This window comes from Amblyomma maculatum, chromosome 1, assembly GCF_055883805.1.
Source record: "Amblyomma maculatum isolate TAMU_Amacu chromosome 1, ASM5588380v1, whole genome shotgun sequence".
NCBI lineage: Eukaryota > Metazoa > Arthropoda > Arachnida > Ixodida > Ixodidae > Amblyomma > Amblyomma maculatum.
In genome coordinates this window covers 411,365,384-411,383,360 of record NC_139344.1, presented here as the reverse complement: position 1 = coordinate 411,383,360, position 17,977 = coordinate 411,365,384, and the positions used below count along the sequence as shown (strand labels likewise).

Here is a 17,977-nt window from a genome sequence, read left to right as displayed (position 1 = left end):
TGTAAAAATAAAAATTTCTGACCTAGTTTCAATCCATATCTTACGCCACCCTCGGTGATATTCTTTTGGCAAAATGTTGCAGGGGCGAACATTGTTATGCTCGGCAGTACTTTAAGTGATTTCTGAAAAGGGCAGCATCTGCTACATTGAAGATTCCCCAACAGTGAGCGGTGATGTGGCACACGTTGGCAGTGGTTTGCACACAAAAACAACACAATTCCTGCTCTTTCGAACGAAATAAAAAATAACTCAGAAAATTATAAATTTCTTGTGACTCTTTTCTCTCCCCCCCTGTTCGATCAGATCTCCTTACTGCCTTTTCTGTGAACCTGGCAGGTATGCATACACAAAAAAATTCCATGTTATTTCTTTGTGACTTTGTTCTCTTTCATTGCCTTTAATTGCTTTGTGGATTACTGTCGATGACGGTCTCTAGTGCCAAAATAACTTGACCCTTAACTTAAATCCCGTTTTTGTACTCATCTTTAATAGCTTTATTGTGGATAGTCTGATTTATGATGCATTATGGTCTCATTTTCACCCATGCTGTTGTCATACAAATGCCAATGGCAGTGGCATAGAAGCACCTTCTTCACTGCCTCAATGAATAACATCTTTGTTAAGGTTTTCGGGAATATAGATATCGGAAGTCAAAACACGAGGCGGTACCATTTGGAAAAAGCAACAACTCTAATTTAACACTGGAAAAAAAAAATACTTCACATACAAGCGAGAAAACGAAAAACATAAAACGTGTGCAGCGAACAGGAAAATAAGCTACAAAAGAAAAGGAAAGGTCTACTCACGTTCGTGTCCTCCGAGGTGGTGGTACTTTCGACGAACTGGAGTGGCTGAGCGTTGGTGGAGCCGATGGCTCTGGGTGTGTCCCAAATAAATGAGTCGGATCAATGGCCGCTCTACAGTAGGCCTCTACGTGCAGCCTTGATCCGACAGCTATGCGTCTCGTTTCCTGTACCTCAGATGGCTGGAACAGCATCTTATGGAGACGTGGGCAGCTTGCGTTTGGTCAGGCAGCTGGTGGCCACGTCATCACATCTACTAGGAAGGGCGTAGTCCAGCTGCGCCTTAGTCTGGTAGCTCAGGCAGATGCATCTGGAGACGGGATAGAGGTCAATCCGAGTCTGGAATCCCGGACATCTGTGGTGTAAGCCCAAGCCTGGTCACTTGGGTTGCCAGCAAACAGGCACAGCAGAGAGGCTTCCATCTCTGACTGCTCCCTTCGTGTCCTCCCTTCTGATTGCTCCACTCTGCCTGTGCTCTCGTCTCCACCTGCTGCTTTCTACATGTGGCACTTTCTCGATGCGCCACGCGTTTATTCCTCCCACTTCTCGTCATCGTCTTTGGCATTCTTGTGCGGCACTTGCTCCTCACAATCCTCTTTGGTTCAGATGGGAATAGCTTGTGGAGATTTGTGATGACAATGTAGAGCAGTGCTCTTTGCCACAGAAAGGGACTTCCTCACACCTACTGCCACTAACAGAAATTGAAAACTTTATCCAGCTGCCGTTGACATGCAGCAAGCAAACATTGGCGAATGGAGCACTTGAGTAGGGCATGCAAATTTGTCTAGTTTGTGCAGCCATGACTTTCTGGGGTGTTACAGGGCTTGAGTGATTCTCGGCACATCTTCAGTCGAGCATTACATGGGGGCATCCAGGCCATAGAGGTACGTATATGCCACCAGGTGCGTGAATTGGCTTGTGCCACAAATGCTGGAGTCGCAAGGTGAAGTTATCGCAGTGTCGACGAACGACGAACAACCATCACCCTCATTGTGATGACTGGTGGCTACGTTCTCTCCTGCACTGTCCATGTACGTCGCGCATGGGATCCCACTAATTATGCTGGGCGAATCGCACGGTAGGATTCCACTGCTTTTGCTGTGGGGCATCTTTTCAGGATGCATTTGCGATGTATGTACTAGAAACAAATTCCAATTTGCTCGTGGACTTGTGTACTGGCCAATTACAGCATTGCGTTTGGTGGCATATGTGATGATGTTTACAAGAGGTGGTAGCAGGAATTGAAAAGGACAGTAATAGCAAACTGGTAGTCTGCTCATGTAAAGGGGATACCACATTTTAATGGCAGAAAGCCTATCATTGCAGAATGCAGGGCTTTTATAAGCCAGAAAAGAAAAGGAAAGGAAAGAAAAAGGAGTTCCATTATCCCGACCGTCTCTGCTTTTTTTAAAGAAAATTATCCCATATAAATGTCTCTGCATCTTTCTGGGTTGTGGGCCTCCAAGTCTAGGGCAACCAAGGGGTCCTTTTTATTATTGCCATCTTGTTCTGAAGAGTAGTTGGAAGAGTTTCTATTTTCATTAAATATTATTTATCTCGACAATAAATGCTTCTTTTGCTGCTAAACAATTTTTGCTGACAGCAAAACAGGACGGAGCTGGTCTCGGTGTTCTCTTAGCAAGTCTGTTGTGTATTTCACATCGGTAGGTTAAAGGCCCTTCGGTGAAGAAACAACATAATGGTGAAATTTGGACAGCTGATGTGCATTAAGGCAAAAAAAAAAAAAAAAAAATCTTCCACCTCATAAAAACAGCCCCGACCCTGGAACTCATTTGCTATTCGCCGAGAGATCGACCTAGAGGTGGCGCCACTGTCACTCCGGTAGTGTGGATCGGCAGCCGGCGGCGCTCGCACAAACGCACACTGCATAGGTCTGCTTCCGAGTTTGCGGCGGGTTTGTTGGCGATCAAAACGTGCCTTCTGCAGTATTTCTGCAATATTGCAGAAAATAATCCAAGGATTTCGCCAATGCAGCAGAAGAAGAGCGGATTATAGGAAAACAAAGCACGCAACCACCAGACTTCCAGATTTACTTTTCACGTTTCTTGCGCTGTACCGCGCTCACGCGCCTAATGCTTGGGCCTACCTAATGACAGCTTTGTTTTTCTTATTGACTTTTAAACAGTTTGCGCCTGTCTCATGCGAGTGAGACCGGCGAATTTAGTGTCAAGCCCACGCAGATACCTGCAATACTTTAGATTGAATCGAAAAAGCCTGGTTCATTATATCGTACTTGACTCGAGAATTAAGCAGGTTAAATGTAGCACTGGCAGCGCACTGCACGGCGAGTTGCTTTAGACTGAGTGCACATCAACTCTGGCCCAGACAACCACGCACAAGTATTCCCCAAAAATGAGATCACACCGACACTCTACAGGAAACTTCGCCACACAGGAAAGCTGATTGTTCACGTGTACAGCGCTGAGTGGATTGAATTTGCCGAGATGCTTTTTGCGGCCACTGTCATAGAATGTGATAGTGTATTACTGCATGCGCCACTAACTGTAAATGATTTCCTGACACCGAGGAAAGTATAAGGGATTTCTGATGTGTGTGATGTTAATATATAACGGTAAATTAGTAGTGTAGGTTTTTTGTTTTGCAATGCCAATTAATTTCACCGTATGAGAGCTTTTACACACTTGACAGAATTGACAATGATCAGCGATTAGTTTTCAGTAACGTTAAAGTGCAAGCTACGAATTACTTGCTGCGAAGACATCGTTTTAAACTGCGCATGGGCACGTTCTGAGAAGCAATTTTACAGGCTGAAAATTTCTATATCACTAATTATTTAGCAGTGACTAAATCTTATGCGAAGTAAAATATTAGGGTTGCTTCCATAACAGGTGCCGGATATAAAACTATTTCGAAAGAAATGGAGGTCATCTTATCATGCGACTATAAAAATGTATTTATTCCCGAACTAAACACTGATATTTAAGCCTGCATGAAGCTGTTTTACTCCCCTTGTCTGAAACGAGTTTGCTCGGAAGACAGCACTTGGACGAAATGGGATTATAATGATTATAATAGGCTACCAGTAAAGTACATTAATAGAGGTGTATTATGTAATATTTAGTGTAACAATAAGGTGCAAGGAAGATGTTTCCCAAACATTCGAGCATTTCTGTAAAGCAAAATGTGCTACCACTTTTACGGATGCACAGAAGCCTTCAACAGCAAAAAAAAGAAAGAAAAAGAAATGCATATTGGCCCGGGTTAAACGCATAAAAGCGGCATCGGCTATGACGGATGATTGCAGAGGCTGGCTGTGGTGTCGTTTTTTTTTTTTTTCTTCATTATTAACACCACATTTACCACGTGGGATTGTTTATTGTGCAGTCAAATCCCACAGCAGGGGAGCGCCTTTCGAAACGGTCGTGATTGAATCCCCCGTTCTCGAAATCAGCAGTTGAGCGTCCTTACCATTCAGACACCGTGACAGTGGTTTAAAAGAAAAAAAAAAAAAGAGTACGCACACAACTCTATTGTGCATACAGAAGGCATAGCAGGCATAGAGGGGTCTGTTCAAACTGCATTCTGCTATATGAAGCAGTCTGCGGTGGCATGTGTTTCAGTGGCTGCTGTATTTCAAACAGAAACGGGAATATGCGATTTCTGAGCGTTTGCATTAACTTTTATTGACGGCAGCGACCTGTTTTGCTTTGACACGGCGCTAACGACAGTATCACTTCGTTTGACACATTGCGTGTCAAAGGATCTCAAGCGCCGAAGACCGCGATGGATGATGTCCTTATGACATGCTCGATACGGACAAGTATCTTTTTTTTTAATGAAGCGTTGGGTTATAGACTGTTTATATTTATTTTGCAAGAGGCATATAGGTAAGCAAAAGTTCTCTGGAACCGCGAAACAAACAAAAACACTCCTGTACACGCCGCACGCACGCGTAAATCACTGCGGGCTGGCACGCGATGCGAAAAAGCAATCCACACTGAGTAGGTTTCGCCGCTGAGCCGCAAGGTGGCGACTCTGCTCGATCCCGAGGCCAATGCTTGTAGTAGATGAGGGCACAAGAGAGATGCAGTGCCATGGCTGGTATGCCTGTCTAGCTTCGTGGTTTGTGCAGTTACCAATTACAGTTGCCATTCATTGTGTCTAGACAATGACTAGTCATTGCTTATGCAGTTCTGGCCAATAGACGTAAACTGGTATATGTGACACACTTGTTCCTGTTACGATTTCTTTTTCTGAAATTTTACTCTGCTGCACTTTGCCTTGGTACACAAGCTTTCTTCAATCTTTGTGTCAATGTCTCCAGTGTGAATGGTGCCATTTCTAATGCTGCTTTGGCTTATCCTAGTAAAACTGGAAGTTTTGCTATCACTGTTGCCTGCTTAAGCTTAACCAAGGGTTAGTATTACTGCTTTTTGTTTACAAAGATGGGTAATTGAAGAACTGGTGCATAAATGGATGTAATTCTAAGCGTATATCATCAAAACATTATTCATAATATCTGATCATCTTGTTCACCTCTTTTTTTTTTTTTCATTTATCAAATTAATGAGCAGTGCTTCGGTTAATGTTTGATGAGGTAAATTCGACCACATATTGGCATCAAGTCGGCAAACCATAGCACATGTTGGAATGCTGTATTGGTCAGAAAATGACTTGGAGTTATGGAAAATTAAAACGCTAAGTTACTTTAATTGAACATATCTTTTTTTTACCTAGCGAATAATCCTGATCCACTCTTATGAATTCTAACTTTTCTGTTATTTGAACTGGGACTCGCGTACTGTCAGTAACCTAAAGCCTCCCTTATTTCTAACACCACCTTATTTAGAGGACTCAGTAGCTTAGTTTTCTGCATAACAAGCATGCAAAGTAGATTTCACTGTGAGGTGCCCTACATTCAAAGTTGAACAGCCTTAACTGTCTGCGTTAACAGATACCACCCTGGTGAGCAGTTTGTAAAGTTCTTAGCATTCCGGTCGAAGCCATCCAGATGTCCTGTCCCAAAACCCACCATTGGTTCAGAGTGCGAGATTTGAATTGACCTGAGAAGTTTCTCGTAGTTCCTTCATTTCCTACACTTGTCTATTTGAGGCAAACATAATCAAGATGCTTTAGTTGTGCAGTCAGGGCGAGGAGAAGGAACCTCCTCGTCAAGATTTACACAAGCCCTTGCAATCCTTCAATACTCCTTCTAAGGGTCTTGAAGCTCACTAAACTTAGATGCACTCTTTAAATGACCACAGTTTTATCTTAAAAGCTAGGCTACACAGTTGCTGAGGGTGTTGCTCAAAGGAAGAAACCAAAGGAGGGGAAAAATTTTAAAGTGACAGTTGGTCGGCTGAACAAAGGTCACAAAAGGCCCGCTCTCTGCCTTTTTCTAAAAGACCATGAATCGCACTTCCTGGTCCTCTTCCCTCTTCTGTATGCGTTTTCTTCTTACCCTAGACTTCCCTATGGTTCATGAAAACTGTTGTGAATCAACAAATCTTGCAGAACCTCTTGAAAATGCATCATTTCCTTGAGAATTTTTCACGAGGCTTGTTTTCTTGACCCCCTCCCGGTTGTCCACTCTTACCTCTGAGATGTGCTGCCCTATTTTCAACACTTCATTTGTGCTGGTTGTAAAGTCATCGAGCAAGTAAATAGTGCCATATCATTCTGCTTGTTGTGGGACATTTTATCCCTAGTAAGACCCTGTAGGCATGCAGGTTAGGTGAGGAAGGAGGCCCGATGCTTGCAGGCCTAAATGGGCAGCGACGGCTTTTTTTAAATCAATAGATGTTAGGACCACACAGCAGCAACCGAAGCCTGCCTAGGAGACCAGTTGGGAGCTCGCAGCTGGCGTGATGGTAAATTGTAAGCTGACAGGAGACATTGTGGATGTAGAAATGCGAGTTCAATAGGGTCGTCCGCAATATAGGGATCCTTGAAGCTGAAAGCCGGCAGGTTCGGTATCCAGGGGTGTGTCAGGCCGCGACAAGAAGTGAAAGGCGCACAGTGTTTGCGCGAACACTCCGTCATGCTGACAGGAAACAGCATGTTTGGAGGTGTGGGAACAGCTCGGGGCAAAGGCTGGGTGGTACGTAGAGCATTCGGCGCCGACAGACTGGTTGCGTCCAGGGCGATGCAAGGACAACCCAGTTGTGCAGAGTAGGCAGTTGCGGCGTTGTTTTTGTAGAAGCAGGCATCCTTGTTCGTCATTTTTGTAGGCGCGCAGGCTGAGTGAGGAATGTGGGCCGGTGACATGGTGCTGCTGCTTGGTTCAGTTGCTGGGCCATTCTCTCTTGTGCAAGCATTCGCTTGCGGGCTCGTGGCTAACTTCTTCATCCTGAGGGCCTTAAAAAAAAAGCTTTTTTAGTGCGATAGCATTAAAGGCCTTCTTCATGAGAGATCCGGTGTCAGCGTTGTGAGCTAATAATCGAGCAGGATGCTGGCAGCTGACATGGTTGGGAACTGACTGGACGTAGGGTTGTCTGGCATTACATGTGGCATGAGCTGCTGATGGTGATATTAGAATCAGTCTGCCAGGACTCTTGCATTCACGTTACCCCTGGCCACTGATTGGTTAATTAGGACAGGAATTTATATGGGGGCTGGTAGCCTACGCTATCGCGTCATGCCCTTGAAGGCGGAGCTTAAGGGTACCCCATAATTTTTTTATACATGCAGTATTTGAACAACCCTGGTGCAACATATATTAAACTCTAGCTGTTTGATGCTCTTTCATTCAGGTAAATATTATTTACCCTAAACATTATCATCATCATCAGCAAAACTATACCCACTTCAGGGCAAAGGCTTCTTCCATACTCTTCTAATTAACTCAACCCTTTCCTAGCTGCATCCGCTTTATGCCAGCATTATACTTGTGTGGAAAAAAGAGTTTCTTATTGCAAACTTTTGGGCAATTTACAAATTATGATAGCTTGGATTTGAAAACATGAAACTATAAAAAACATTCTCGGGATACACAAAATGAGCACAGTGTCTCTTTTCTTTTGCTTTTGAAAATATGTCTCATGCATATTTAAGTTTCTCTTTTTGGTGTTAACTCTTTCTGAACCGTGCAATAAAACAGGCACCTCTTAAAGGGTTTGAAAAAAACATTGTATTAAGTGAAACATTTCTACGATTCTGGTGTAGATTGGATAGTTAACTGCTTCAGAGCCATACAATAAAACAAGCAACAACAACAAAAAAGTTACGGGTAATAAAACAATTCTGCTATAATATATGCTGCTGACCGTCTGTCAAGTATACATACAATTAGTTTTGTTTAGGTTTATGTGTTGTACGAGGGAAAAACATTGTTAAAAATGTATGGACAACAATATAAAGGACAACAATGAAAATTATTCGGGCCATGAAAAATATGCTACACTGGCTCTTTTCTGAGGTCCATTTTCTTGGAGGAGCGCAAAGAGTTGTTGGAGAGGGAGGTGAGCAGTTGCCTGGAACACTTTTTAAAAATTATTCGTAAATTGTAGGCTTTAAGCAAATCTTTGGAATTTTATTCAAATACTCACAAGGACCACCTCTGTGGATTTCTAGGATTCGAATATTATCGCAGTTGTTGTCGAGGGGCCCTTAAACACTGTCATATCACAAAGGCAGAGATTAAGCGTCGCCCAAGTCTTTGAGTTGTGCAGTGTGAATTAAAACGCTGCCCTCGATGAAAAATGCAATTCCACCAGCCTGCCTGGTTCGAGCATGTTGACTATTGTAGGTGGTGATAGCGGGAGAATGGGCACTGGAAAGTCCCCTGAAGAGCTAAATGCATGTCTCTCTGATCTGTAACATCTGGATGCAGCTGTTCTGTTGGAAATTTTCTGCGTGCTGGCAAATAATCGCCTACAATGTCCCAATCGGGAGAGGAGGCAGCAGAAAGTCGGAAGCCTCATCTGAAGAAAAGCATTGAATCTCAAGCTAGAGGACATTTCTTCTGAAAAGAAACAATACATTTCTTGGCCTCCTTAAAAATATCCTCTTTGCATTCTTGCAAAACAACACATACCATGTGCAGTCTACACAGCCAGCTTTGACTGCGTGGCTGAGAAGTGTGGTAACCATAGAGTTCTTACTCTTACCTAGAGAGAAAGCTGAAGGCGCTGCACTTCAGCCACCATGGGCGTGCCGAGAGTCATGGGCCGGTGTCCAGGTGTCCTACTTGGTGCGGGATAGTTGCATTTTTTCGAGAACACAGAGTGGCATTACTACCATGTCTCCTTTTCATCATCACCGTCATCTCGAGGTGCGGACGTAGACCGCAATAGCCATAGTAGCGAAGGCGCAAAAGCAGACGACACCAAAAAATGGTTTCTCTTTTTCGAAATGCGAATAAAAAACTTTCTAAAGTGATTGAGCAAGCATAAATATTTCCGGAATGCTTTTTTTCTTTCGAAGTGTGCCTATTAAGTGCAGAATATTGTTATTTGTGCTCAATACTTAGCCAATAGGAGAAAGAGTTATCGCTTATATTAAGCAACTTTCACACTGGCATGCTGTTCCACTCTCTTTTTGCAATCTATAGTCACAGTATTGAACGATGAGAGATTTTTAACTGTAGAACAACGTTTATATTTGCATTATTTTGGGCCAAAAGTTGTAGTTCTGCACTCGGTAGTTCTCCGGCCCATGATGCTTTGGGCGCCCATGGTGGCTAAACTGGTCGTCGAGAATCTCCATGCAAGTTTCCATAGATGGCAGCACAGCTTTCTCTCTAGGTAGGACTAAGAAATTCTATGGTGCTAACTAAACATCCTTTCGGTTTACTCGGACAAGAGCAATGTTCGTGCGAAGTAAACTACGTCTTCACTACCCTTCGAAGGCTGATGAGAGCCTAAAGGAAGGAACATATTATTTCATTTATTTTTTTTTTAACGTGAGCCCATTACTATCTCCATGTCAAAAAGAAAATTTCTGGTGGCGTTGAACATTTGATGCCTTGCAGCTTTGAAAAATTCATAAGCACGCCTTTGTCAGGCTTTTAACACGGAAACATCGGTACCCCCATGCGGGGAAATATTTTCCAATGGCAGTGGCATCGAGCACAGGTAATTATTCCAAAACACGCAGTAATGTCTCTCCCATTTCTTTACCTAGGTGGTAACGTAATGATGCAGCCTGCTGTAGGAAACAAGCTCACATGTTTAATGCCGTATGCATCTTATTAATTGTCTGTAAATTTTTTTTTTCTTTTCAGGTTATGTCTACTGGCTGTCAGAGACGTTAGTAAAGAGCGATGTGCGGCTTTGTCACATACTTTAACTGCAGCCCGCAAAGCTATAGTGTACAAATGAAAGTGGCCTTCCATAGAAAAGTGGACTTCAAAGCTTGCCAAGCTTGGTGACGAAAGGCTACAGGTTCATTCCACTTGGCAAGTTAATATCTACAGGGAACTTCTTTAGTGTCAACAAACCCACCAGAAACGACGACTCTCCTAGCAACTCTCATTGTGTGGAAATGGTGTTCCTATTGTGTATTCTATTGCGTCTCAGTGTTCAAAATTCGATCTCTTGTTACTGGACTAAAGCTCTGCAGGGCATAATCTCCCAGATATAGATCAGCAGTTCCTTGTGATGCTGAAGCCAGTGGTGAATGCAAGACACCTTCAAATAGACAAAGTGCTGGCTTGCTGGCTTTCTTCATTTTGTGAAGTAACAAGTGCTAAAGTTTACTGGAACTCATGACCTTTTGCCGTGCCGGTATATTTGACGGCACAACTCTTCTGTTACAGAAGTTGCAAGGCAACTGTTGCAATCTCATGCTAGCCGGTGCACTATTGTGCAGTGTCTGTTCCCGTCATCTTGCAAGGGCTAGCTGTCTAGCACTGCACTAGCACGTCTAGCACACACCACATGTGCTAGACGTAACTGCTGCGCGTAATTACAGGAGCTCACAATCCTAAGCAAGCAAAGGACCTATGTTCATCACAGGCTTAGCTTATGCACTCGTGGTGTGGTACTCTCAAACCAATGCCTAATAATACACAGGCAGGTAACATCTACCCTGGTGCAGAAAGAAAAAGAGGGCGAAGATAAAGCTAATAGAGCAAATGACATGCTTTTGCTTTGATTTACAGGACTACTAATTTATGGCAAGGTCATGCCTAACTAGACATTCTCAGTGGACAGCCAGTGAACTTCAGAGTTTTTATTTCAGTGTACCAAGTAGGAGACATCACTTCTTTTCCTGGAGGGAGGCCCCTGTATACACTGTGGTGGTACATGGGTTTAACTCTGAAACAGCACATCAATAGGAGGGATGCTGCTGTGTGTAGGGCTCTGGTTTAATTTAGACCATCTGGGGTTTTACATGTGCTGACATCATGCAGCACATGGCTAGGGTTGAGTCCCTCCGAGGTTCTTTTCTTTAAATCTTCTGGCCACCTTGTTCTGTGGCTTATTCAGAGACAGCAATTTAAATAGATGACCAGACCGACCAATTTAACGACAAATAATTTTATGTACACACATGGACAGGACGAGAGTATCTCGTATCTCGCGCTCCTCGGACAGTATCTCGCGCTCCTCGTGATACTGTTGACACACATGGACAGGACGAAAGTAGGACGAGCAAGTAGGACGAAGACTAAACACAAAATTGTCTACAGTCACCAGTTCGTTGGGTAGGCAGGAAAGTCGGTGTATACGCTCCGGTTGGTCAAGCGTTGTTGGGTCTCTGACGTAGGGCCTCGACTGGCGTAGCGAAAGACTAGGCCACCGGACGGGGCCCAGTGGAGGCACGAGGCCTCGGGTTGCCGTTCCACGGCCGATGAGGCAAGTCTCCCCGACGTGCCTGGGTCCAGCACGGCGCCGAACACCCGTGCCTGTGACGAACTGCCTTTAAAGCAGCGGCGATGAGCTGAAGCTGTGGTGCTCCTAGGCCCGATCGCCTGGGACAGCAGGAGGAACAGGACAGGATGCGGTCGGTAGGCCCCAGGTCTGGATCCCCGGGTCAGGCCTGGCAGAAGACGCCCCGCTCCGAGCTCCGTGCACAACCAATCGGCTTCGCTGCTCGCCTGTTCTCCCCTGCTAGTGCCTCGCGCTCCTCGAGCCAACCTCCACGTTTTCCTCTTCTTTCTCCAAATGTAGTTTCCCTTCTTCGTCTTTTATCAAATTCTCCCCACTCACACACGTTCTTCACAGTCCCGCAGCCGTGACATCAACAGCCAAATGCAATAGTGCCGAGCCCGTGCTGTGGGTTCCTGATAATAAGCTTGCTAGATTCCAAAAGTGGGAGAATGTGACCCTCTTAGTAAAACACTGCACAGTGCGTTTAGGGCTACTTTCCGCAGATTGTTGACCACCTTGTCGAAACTAAGTGTTTAAAAGATGGGTGGCTTTGAATTTCGCAATCTGAAGCATACAGCAAGGAAACTACAATTTGTGTCTTGTCATTTTCAATCAAATCGCTGTCAAATGGCCAAAGTTGTGAGCCACTAAATTCACTTTTACATATTACTTTTGTAGCTCATTAAAGATAAGCTTGATGTTTGTTGGAACAAACACAGAGGTGTGCTGGCCTTCTTCTGTCCTTTAAATGTTTTCTTGCTCAAGTTTTTTTGTGAAGAGACCATCCTAAGTGGAAATGCGCGCAGCAGCAATGGACTTTGTTGCCTGCGGGTCATGAGAGTGTCAGAAGTCCAGAAGTGGTGAAATTGCTCTAACTTGCTCTGCTGGAGTCTTGGACACAGTATGAACCTTCAAATTTTAAATTAAATTTTTCTGTAAACTGAGACTAAAGGGAAATAAATGGCTCAACTTCGCAGTCGAGCAGGGTAAGTCCTGTGACTGTTCAAGGCAGAAAGGTGGGCTATTTCGTGGGTCATAATTAAAAAGGCTAGTGCATATAATAACAAAAACAAAGATGGAAAAAGAACTAGTGATAACCTGAAGGTTTTACTTTGGCAGAAGGTACACAAATACAGTTTACTGCTGCAAGCACACTATAGTTTACATAAGGCAAATGAAAAGCTAATCTAAGTGCGGCAAATTGTTCCCTAGATATATCTTTTTCTTGATAATGCAAATGAAGGCTGGCTGACACAATTGTCTCCTTCCCTGCTAATGTGATAGGCCTCACATATCTCTCGTCCTAACCTTGTGCCTCCCCTACCAAGTGCACACGTGGCATCAAACGTCAGCGCCAACTGGCCACCCCTCGCTAATGAATCCACTTGCGTTGGGTGCTCTCATAGCTGTTCATTTAGGCAGTGTCCAGACTTCCTCACCTGCCGCAGGAGAGGTGTATCCGGCATATGCCAGCAGTGCAAAGTACAAACTTTCATTCGTGGTTTATGGTGTACATAGGCACTTTTGCACACCTTTCGAGACCTTTTGGTCTTCAGTAATGCCACTACTGCACCACTGGAGTGAGCAGTGAAAAGAGTTGATCTTAAAGTGGGATCATGTGGCTTCTCATGATGTTGCTGAGGCGAGTGCTCGACTGAATTTATGCATTCTAAAAGCCGGAGGCGTTGCTGTTTGTACTTTTGTTTGTTAGCAAGTGCATTCCGATCATGCAGCAATACTGGAACGTCTGCAGTTTATCTAAATTGTCATGATCTGTTACTGGTTCAGGGCTACAATGCTGGAAGTATGAGATTGAACCTGGCGTAAGTTAGCGTTTCTACCCTAAAGACAAGCTGTGTGTAAGAAATGATAAATCAGGCTGTGAATGGGCAAAAAGAAGAGAGTTCGTATTCTTGTATATATAGGGCAAACATTTTAGCGGGTAAGATTTCGTCTGTGGAGTTGCAAATGGTACAGAACCCCACTTGAATATTCTGTTCAGGAGTATTTCTACATTCTCGAACTCACACTGCAGTTACTCTGCTTACATTTTTCGCTTGTGATGCAGAAGCATTACTATCCACATTCTTGATATTGCAGTCAGCCCTTTTCAGCAGCCGTTCAGCAAATAAGAAAATCGCTACCAATGGGCTTTGAAGCCAGGCCAAGGTAGAGATCAAGGAATCACGAAATCTGTCATAAACCTGTTGCGAAACAAGATCAGTCCCTTTGCTATTGGTCGATTCTGATTGGTGAACATATCGGGCAATAAGAGCACAGCTAATTGGCAGGCTTTGGGATGTGATCGTTATGTAAATATTGCCCCTGCTTCACTGGCCACTGCGTTGGACCACTGTGCCAGGCCAGTGGCGTGTTGCGAGTTGTGCATCTGCACTACGGAACTGCCACCGTCAAAACGACACAGCACTGGTGTTCAGTGGATAACTTGACTCACGCTAAGCCTAATGAAAAGTTCATCATCATCAGCCAGACTATACCCATTGCAAGGCTAAGGCCTCTCCCATATTTCTCCAATTAACCTGGTTCTGTGCTTGCAGCATCCACTTGACCCCTGGGAACTTCTTAACCTTGTCCGCCCGCCTACTTTCTACTGCCCCCTGCTGCACTTTCCTCCAATTGGAATCCAGTTGTTACTCTATGCGACCATTTCTTATCATCTCTTCGCATTACATGCCCTGCCCATGCCCATTTCTTCTTCTTGATTCCACTGAACGTCAGTAACTTGAGTTATTTCTCTGACCCGCTCTGCACGTTTAATTCCTATCTCTTAACATTACCCCTACCTTTTCGTTCCATAGCCCTTTATGTTGTCCTCAACCTAAATAAAATCCTTTTTGTTAGCCTCCACATTTCAGCCTCATAGGTGAGTACAGGTAAGATGCAACTGTTTTTTACTTTCCTCTTGAGCGATACCGGTAAGCTGCTAGTCATCATCTGCGAGTGCTTGCCAAATGCGTTCCATCCCAATCTTATTCTCCTTGTTATTTCTCTTTCATGCTCTGGATCTGCAGTTACTACCTGTCCTAAGTAGACATATTCGCCTACTACTTCCAGTGCTTCGCTATCTAACGTAAACGGCTGTTCCTTCCCGAGGCTGTTAAGCATTACCTTAGTCTTTTGCATATTGATTTTCAAGGTTACCGTTCTACTTTTCCACTCTAGGTCGTCAATCATTCTTTGCAGTTCATCCCCAGAGTTATTTAAACAAGGCAATGTCAACAGCAAATCGCAGATTACTGAAGTACTCTCCATCTACCATTATCCCTAACTCCTCTATTCCAAGTCTGAATACTTCTTCTAAGCAAGCTGTGAATAGTTACTTGCTTCTTAAACAATTAAAAGCAATAGCTAGTAGGGCGAGCAAAGCATGTAAGCACTAGGGTGACACTTGCATAGATGCAGTCACAGAGTTTTTATTACCTCAAGAGGAAGGTGGAGGCACTATTTTTCCATGAAATTTCTTGAAGACGACTTCAGCCATCATGGGTGCTGTAAGCATCACAAGCTGGTTCGCACTGATTGAACTTTTGGCTAAAAATAAACATTGTTTTTGCAACCACAAATGACCTAACATTCGATATGCTGGCTGTAAATTGTAGCAAATGAATAGAAATGCATGTAAATATAAGATTTGCCCAAAATGATAGCTGGCCTTCTCAGCTATTCACCAAATACAGCACATTGTTGAAACTAATTTGTTGGGCTAAACAGGCATACTTTTGAGTGCAAATATTAAAAAAATTAGTTTTGGTTTAGCTCTGGTTAGCCCCAGTTAACGGTGGAAGCTTCTTTTGCCTGCTACATTATTCCCTTACCTGCCTGCGTGTCGTAGAGGTAACGAGAATGCAAACGGTTCTGGCAGACTGATTCTGATATCACCCTCCCGTACGAAAGGAGCGACCCGAGTTGGGCAGCTCCTGCCCATGGCATAGGGGTAACGTGAATTCAAGTGTCATGGCAGGCTGATTTTTTTATGAGGGACCACGCACACAGCACACAGTGACGAGCGGTTAGACCTGGCATAGTATTGCTTTCGCAATAACAAAATTGAAAGGGTTCAACGCTGCTGAACTGAATATGGAATGAAAACATTAGCTGTGGGTGACAGCGTTCTTCCCCAGTCCGCATATATAGCCCCTCTTTAACCAAGTCGCATGAACGTTCCTTATAACATGAATGCCAGAGTCCTGGCAGGCTGATTCTGACATAACCGTCCCATGTGAAACGAGAGACCCAAGTTGGCAGCTCCTGCCGCCCAGACATAAAGCCCCGCTTCAACCAAGTTGTATGAACGTGCCTTAGTGGCCTATAGGGGTAACGTGAATGCCAGGGTCAGGCCTATTCTGACATAACCGTCCCATGTGAAACGAGAGACCCAAGTTGGCAGCTCCTGCCAGGGGACCACGGTCATGGACACGGCACACAGCGATGAGCGGTTAGACCTGTCGTAGTATTGCTTTTGCAATAAGATATTGCTCAGGCGCCTAAGTGCTTGTTTATTGGAATTTTTGAAAACGGAAACCATTGGTATTGTCTGCTGGTGGGTTTTATTGCGGAAGCAATACTACGCCAGTTCTAACTGCTCGTCGCTGTGTGCTGTGTCCGTAGTCTCTCGTAAAGAAATTGGCCTGCCATGACGTTTGAATTCATGTATGTTACCCCTATGCAACAGGCAGGAGCGGCCAACTCGGGTCGCTTCTTTCATACGGGACGGTAGTATCAAAATCAGCCTGCCAGAACCATTTGCATTCTCGTTACCCTTATGACACGCAGGCACGTAGGGAAATAATGCAGCAGGCAAAGGAAGCTTCCGCCGTTGCTTTCGCATTTCAACTAGGGTTAACCAGAGCTAAACCGCAAGAAACTGTTTTGCTATGGTTTTTATACATCATGTTCGAGCTTTGAGAAAGTTGTCTGCATGCACCAGTTTTCAGTTCTTACTATGTCCTGATGCTGCATATATGAACTTTGCATGAAAAAACACGAAATGAGTGGAAACCTGCTGATGGGCATCTCCTTGTTGACAGGCACAGAATGCAAATATATCCCATAAATTCATTCATGAAGTCGCTTTTCCATATGTAATATGCAACCACCGCCTGGCTTCGAATCCGGTGGGTAGCATAAATGGAGCTTGTCAGTGTACCTTAAATTTGTAAAATACATTTTGTTCATGCATCATCAACATTTATTGCAGCCACTGACACATATGCAACCTTTTCTGACCCACACTGAAGTTAAACATGCCGATAAAAGTTTAGAAATCAGCCGCAGCCGTATGCTTATCGTCTGCCGATTCCTCTTAATTATAACTAGGGGTTGGACTGTTCGGTTTAAACCGAAAAACACCGATAAAGGTACGCCGAAAGTGTTTTAAAAGGTTCAGTTTATACCGAAAAAGGTTGGTACTTTTTCATGCACACTGCGAACTCTCGATGACCATTGCAACACTGTCCAATCCAGGAGCATGATGTGAGACAGTGGGATCGTTGGTTTAAGCACAGCGGCTTAGGGTTTTGAAGCATTATTCATGGCCTCACGAATGGGGAAGGAATGGCAGCCGTGCTTCCCAACCCTTCTAAACATGTCAAGCGTCCGGGGAGGGGCAACTGTGGCAAGGCAGGCACTTCGAGGGGCGAACGTAAGGGCAAAGCATTTGCAGCGCAAGTGCTTCCAGGAAGTTTGGAAGACCAAAGCAGTTTCTTGCCATGCGACACTTCTGAGACACAAGCTGAGAGAAGCGCATCTGTTTTTAACGTGATTTCGTTTACACAAAAATTTGATCGTATTAAATAATATTTCAGTTACTCCTTTGTCTAATGTGTGAATTTATGTTTTATAAATGCAATTTGTCATAACGCTAATGTTCTTCAAGGCAATAGCATTTTCTTTGAAGAGCTTAGCTGTATATATGATCAACTGTACATTAAATGAAAGTGCATAAAATAACATGCAAGAAGAAAAAGCCAAAATGAACACTATTTGACTTTTAACTGTACACAGATGCCTCTTATTTCACAGAAAAAAAATCGATATTTCTTCTGGAGAAAATATTAATAACTGAAAAAAAAAAAAAAAAAGAACGGGAGTTGTGTATGCAAATAAACACCGGAAAAAGTCAGCCGAATGCCCATGAAAATAAAACCCGAAAACTGCAACCCTTAATTATAACTGAGAAGAAATTTTCTGTGTGGTTCCCCAAGGGCAGCTCCTATATCCACATTTACTGAAACGGTACTTCGGTGCACACTTCACATGCTTGTGTAGAAAAGATGTTTGTGGATGCAAAATTTGCAACGCTCTTGCATACTGAGGGACTGCCCTGGGCGAAAAGCTAGGGCGGAACTCCTAAACCTC

At 44.0% G+C, this 17,977-nt stretch overlaps 1 protein-coding gene across 3 annotated transcripts in view; it reads left to right on the top strand.

The window, feature by feature from the left end:
- LOC146208937 (uncharacterized) overlaps positions 1 to 15,439 on the top strand; it is a 42,423-nt gene extending 26,984 nt beyond the window's left edge. The window contains exons 6-9 of one of the 3 annotated variants that reach the window (XR_014705688.1): positions 1,625 to 1,687; positions 1,762 to 1,881; positions 8,203 to 8,245; positions 10,009 to 15,439. The gene's annotated coding sequence lies outside the window, so the exon portion shown is untranslated. The remainder of the gene's footprint in view (positions 1 to 1,624; positions 1,688 to 1,761; positions 1,882 to 8,202; positions 8,246 to 10,008) is intronic. The other 2 variants (XR_014705687.1, XR_014705686.1) reach the window with 2 other exon arrangements.
- Positions 15,440 to 17,977: the final 2,538 nt, after the last annotated feature.